This window comes from Lagopus muta, chromosome W (genome assembly GCF_023343835.1).
Source record: "Lagopus muta isolate bLagMut1 chromosome W, bLagMut1 primary, whole genome shotgun sequence".
Lineage (NCBI taxonomy): Eukaryota > Metazoa > Chordata > Aves > Galliformes > Phasianidae > Lagopus > Lagopus muta.
In genome coordinates, this window is record NC_064471.1 from 3452682 (window position 1) to 3458597 (window position 5916).

A 5916-nucleotide genomic window follows, 5' to 3' on the forward strand; every position below is an offset into this window, starting at 1 on the left:
GTCGAAGGAGGAGAGGAGAGGGGAGGGGAGGAGAGGAGAGGTCATAGAGGAGAGGTTATGAGAGGGGAGAAGAGGTCATAGAGGAGAGGAGAGGGGAGGGGAGGGGAGAGGAGAGGAGAGGAGAGGTGCGGAGAGGAGAGGAGAGGACAGGAGAGGAGAGGAGCGGACAGGAGAGGAGAGGTGAAGAACTGTATATAGAGTAGACTGTAACATACATGAGAGATAAAATGAGGGGAGGAGAGGAGAGGAGAGGTCATAGAGGAGAGGAGAGGAGAGGTCATAGAGGAGAGGTTATGAGAGGGGAGAAGAGGTCATAGAAGAGAGGAGAGGAGAAGAGAAGAGAGGTCATAGAGGAGAGGTTATGAGAGGGGAGAAGAGGTCATAGAGGAGAGGAGAGGGGAGGGGAGGGGAGAGGAGAGGAGAGGTGCGGAGAGGAGAGGAGAGGAGAGGACAGGAGAGGAGAGGAGCGGACAGGAGAGGAGAGGTGAAGAACTGTATATAGAGTAGACTGTAACATACATGAGAGATAAAATGAGGGGAGGAGAGGAGAGGAGAGGTCATAGTGGAGAGGAGAGGATTGGTCATAGAGGAGAGGTTATGAGAGGAGAGGAGAGGTCATAGAGGAGAGGTGAGGAGAGGAGAGGAGAGGAGAGGTCATAGATTACAGGTGATTTCATAGAGGAGAGGAGATGAGAGATAAAATGAGGAGAGGAGGGGAGGGGAGAGGAGGGGAGGGGAGGGGAGAGGTGCGGAGAAGAGAGGTGCGGAGAGGAGAGGAGAGGTTAAGAACTGTATATAGAGTAGACTGTAACTTATATGAGAGATAACATGTGGAGAGGAGAGGAGAGGGCATAGAGGAGAGGAGAGGAGAGGAGAGGTGCGGAGAGGTGCGGAGAGTAGAGGAGAGGAGATGAGAGGTGCGGAGAGGAGAGGAGAGGAGAGAAGAGGAGAGGAGAGGAGAGGAGCGGACAGGAGAGGAGCGGACAGGAGAGGAGAGGTGAAGAACTGTATATAGAGTAGACTGTAACATACATGAGAGATAAAATGAGGGGAGGAGAGGAGAGGTCATAGAGGACAGCAGATGTCATAGAGGAGAGGAGAGGAGAGGAGAGGAGAGGAGAGGAGAGGAGAGGAGAGGAGAGTTCATAGAGGAGAGGTTATGAGAGGAGAGAAGAGGTCGTAGAAGAGAGGAGAGGAGAGGAGAGGTCATAGAGGAGAGGAGCGGAGATGAGAGGTTAATAACTGTATATAGAGTAGACTGTAACATACATGAGAGATAAATGAGGAGAGGAGAGGAGAGGAGAGGAGAGGAGGAGAGGAGAGGAGAGGAGAGGAGAGGGGCTGTGAAAGTCGAAGGAGGAGAGGGGAGGGGAGGGGAGGAGAGGGGAGGGGAGGGGAGAGGAGAGGAGAGGTGCGGAGAGGAGAAGAGAGGAGAGGAGAGGAGAGGACAGGAGAGGAGAGGAGCGGACAGGAGAGGAGAGGTGAAGAACTGTATATAGAGTAGACTGTAACATACATGACAGATAAAATGAGGGGAGGAGAGGAGAGGAGAGGTCATAGAGGAGAGGAGAGGAGAGGTCATAGAGGAGAGGTTATGAGAGGGGAGAAGAGGTCATAGAAGAGAGGAGAGGAGAGGAGAAGAGAGGTCATAGAGGAGAGGAGAGTTCATAGTGGAGAGGAGAGGATTGGTCATAGAGGAGAGGTTATGAGAGGAGAGGAGAGGTCATAGAGGAGAGGTGAGGAGAGGAGAGGAGAGGAGAGGTCATAGATTACAGGTGATTTCATAGAGGAGAGGAGAGGAGAGATAAAATGAGGAGAGGAGGGGAGGGGAGGGGAGGGGAGGGGAGGGGAGAGGTGCGGAGAAGAGAGGTGCGGAGAGGAGAGGAGAGGTTAAGAACTGTATATAGAGTAGACTGTAACTTATATGAGAGATAACATGTGGAGAGGAGAGGAGAGGAGAGGGCATAGAGGAGAGGAGAGGAGAGGAGAGGAGAGGAGAGGGGCTGTGAAAGTAGAAGGAGGAGAGGAGAGGAGAGGAGAGGAGAGGAGAGGTTAATAACTGTATATAGAGTAGACTGTAACATACATGAGAGATAAATGAGGAGAGGAGAGGAGAGGAGAGGTCATAGAGGAGAGGAGAAGAGAGGAGAGGAGAGGTTAAGAACTGCATATAGAGTAGACTGTAACTTATATGAGAGATAAAATGAGGAGAGGAGAGGAGAGGAGAGGTCATAGAGGAGAGGTTGTGAGAGAAGTGAAGAGGTCATAGAAGAGAGGAGAGGAGAGGGCATAGAGGAGAGGAGAGGAGAGGAGAGGAGAGGAGAGGAGAGGAGAGGGGCTGTGAAAGTCGAAGGAGCAGAGGAGAGGAGAGGGGAGGGGAGGGGAGGAGAGGAGAGGAGAGGAGAAAAGAGGAGAGGAGAGGTGAAGAAATGTATATAGAGTAGACTGTAACGTACATGAGAGATAAAATGAGGGGAGGAGAGGAGAGGTCATAGAGGACATCAGATGTCATAGAGGAGAGGAGAGGAGAGGAGAGGAGAGTTCATAGAGGAGAGGTTATGAGAGGAGAGAAGAGGTCATAGAAGAGAGGAGAGGAGAGGAGAGGTTATAGAGTAGGGGACAGGAGGGGAGGGGAGGGGAGGGGAGAGGTGCGGAGAGGAGAGGTGCGGAGAGGAGAGGAGAGTGAAGAACTGTATATAGAGTAGACTGTAACGTACATGATAGATAAAATGAGGGGAGGAAAGGAGAGGAGAGGTCACAGAGGACAGGAGATGTCATAGAGGAGAGGAGAGGACATAGAGGACAGGTTATGAGAGGAGAGAAGAGGTCATAGACCAGAGGAGAGGAGAGGAGAGGTCATACAGGAGAGGAGAGTTCATAGAGGAGAGGAGAGGAGAGGTTAAGAACTGTATATCGAGTAGACTGCAACATACATGAGAGATAAAAGAGAAGAGGAGAGGAGAGGAGAGGAGAGGAGAGGAGAGGAGAGGTCCTAGAGGATAGGAGAGGTCCTCGAGGAGAGGAGAGGTGGGGTCATAGAGGAGAGGAGAGGTCATAGAGGAGAGGTCATAGAGGAGAGGAGAGGTCAGAGAGGAGAGGAGAGGAGAGGTTAATAACTGTATATAGAGTAGACTGTAACATACATGAGAGATAAACGAGAAGAGGAGAGGAAAGGAGAGGAGAGTTTAAGAACTGCATATAGAGTAGACTGTAACTTATATGAGAGATAAAATGAGGAGAGGAGAGGAGAGGAGAGGTCATAGAGGAGAGGTTGTGTGAGAAGAGAAGAGGTCATAGAAGAGAGGAGAGGAGAGGGCATAGAGGAGAGGAGAGGAGAGGTTAAGATCTGTATATAGAGTAGACTGTAACTTACATGAGAGATAAAATGAGGTGAGGAGAGGAGAGGAGAGGTCATAGATTACAGGAGATTTCATAAAGGAGAGGAGAGGAGAGATAAAATGAGGAGGGGAGAGGAGAGGAGAGGAAGAGAGGGGAGGGGAGAGGAGAGGAGAGGAGAGGAGAGGAGAGGTGCGAAGAGGAGAGGAGAGGAGGAGAGGGGAGGGGAGGGGAGAGGAGAGGAGAAAAGAGGAGAGGAGAGGTGAAGAACTGTATATAGAGTAGACTGTAACGTACATGAGAGATAAAATGAGGGGAGGAGAGGAGAGGAGAGGTCATAGAGGACAGCTGATGTCATAGAGGAGAGGACAGGAGAGGAGACGAGAGGAGAGGTCATAGAGGAGAGGTTGTGAGAGAAGAGGTCATAGAAGAGAGGAGAGGAGAGGAGAGGGCATAGAGGAGAGGAGAGGAGCGGAGAGGAGGGGAGAGGAGAGGAGAGGAAGAGAGGGGAGAGGAGGGGAGAGGAGAGGAGAGGTGCGGAGAGGAGAGGAGAGGAGGAGAGGGGAGGGGAGAGGAGAGGAGAGGAGAAAAGAGGAGAGGAGAGGTGAAGAAATGTATATAGATTACACTGTAACGTACATGAGAGATAAAATGAGGGGAGGAGAGGAGAGGTCATAGAGGACATCAGATGTCATAGAGGAGAGGAGAGGAGAGGAGAGGAGAGGAGAGGAGAGTTCATAGAGGAGAGGTTATGAGAGGAGAGAAGAGGTCATAGAAGAGAGGAGAGGAGAGGAGAGGTCATAGAGGAGGAGGAGCGGAGAGGAGAGGTTAATAACTGTATATAGAGTAGACTGTAACATACATGAGAGATAAATGAGAAGAGGAGAGGAGAGGAGAGGAGAGGAGAGGGGCTGTGAAAGTCGAAGGAGGAGAGGAGAGGAGAGGAGAGGAGAGGAGAGGAGAGGGGAGGGGAGGGGAGGGGAGGAGAGGTCATAGAGGAGAGGTTATGAGAGGGGAGAAGAGGTCATAGAAGAGAGGAGAGGAGAGGGGAGGGGAGGAGAGGGGAGGGGAGAGGAGAGGAGGGGTGCGGAGAGGAGAGGAGAGGAGAGGACAGGAGAGGACAGGAGAGGAGAGGAGCGGACAGGAGAGGAGAGGTGAAGAACTGTATATAGAGTAGACTGTAACATACATGAGAGATAAAATGAGGGGAGGAGAGGAGAGGAGAGGTCATAGAGGAGAGGAGAGGAGAGGTCATAGAGGAGAGGTTATGAGAGGGGAGAAGAGGTCATAGAAGAGAGGAGAGGAGAAGAGAGGAGAGGTCATAGAGGAGAGGAGAGTTCATAGTGGAGAGGAGAGGATTGGTCATAGAGGAGAGGTTATGAGAGGAGAGGAGAGGTCATAGAGGAGAGGTGAGGAGAGGAGAGGAGAGGTCATAGATTACAGGTGATTTCATAGAGGAGAGGAGATGAGAGATAAAATGAGGAGAGGAGGGGAGGGGAGAGGAGGAAAGGGGAGGGGAGGGGAGGGGAGAGGTGCGGAGAAGAGAGGTGCGGAGAGGAGAGGAGAGGTTAAGAACTGTATATAGAGTAGACTGTAACTTATATGAGAGATAACATGTGGAGAGGAGAGGAGAGGAGAGGAGAGGAGAGGAGAGGAGAGGGCATAGAGGAGAGGAGAGGAGAGGAGAGGAGAGGAGAGGAGAGGAGAGGTGCGGAGAGTAGAGGAGAGGAGAGGAGAGGAGAGGAGAGGAGCGGACAGGAGAGGAGAGGAGAGGTGAAGAACTGTATATAGAGTAGACTGTAACATACATGAGAGATAAAATGAGGGGAGGAGAGGAGAGGTCATAGAGGACAGCAGATGTCATAGAGGAGAGGAGAGGAGAGGAGAGGAGAGGAGAGGAGAGGAGAGGAGAGTTCATAGAGGAGAGGTTATGAGAGGAGAGAAGAGGTCATAGAAGAGAGGAGAGGAGAGGAGAGGAGAGGAGAGGAGAGGTCATAGAGGAGAGGAGCGGAGATGAGAGGTTAATAACTGTATATAGAGTAGACTGTAACATACATGAGAGATAAATGAGAAGAGGAGAGGAGAGGAGAGGAGAGAGGAGAGGAGAGGAGAGGAGAGGAGAGGAGAGGAGAGGGGCTGTGAAAGTCGAAGGAGGAGAGGAGAGGGGAGGGGAGGAGAGGGAGAGGAGAGGGGAGGGGAGGGGAGGACAGGAGAGGAGAGGAGCGGACAGGAGAGGAGCGGACAGGAGAGGAGAGGTGAAGAACTGTATATAGAGTAGACTGTAACATACATGAGAGATAAACGAGAAGAGGAGAGGAAAGGAGAGGAGAGGTTAAGAACTGCATATAGAGTAGACTGAAACTTATATGAGAGATAAAATGAGGAGAGGAGAGGAGAGGAGAGGTCATAGAGGAGAGGTTGTGTGAGAGAGAAGAGGTCATAGAAGAGAGGAGAGGAGAGGGCATAGAGGAGAGGAGAGGAGAGGTTAAGATCTGTATATAGAGTAGACTGTAACTTACATGAGAGATAAAATGAGGTGAGGAGAGGAGAGGAGAGGTCATAGATTACAGGAGATTTCAT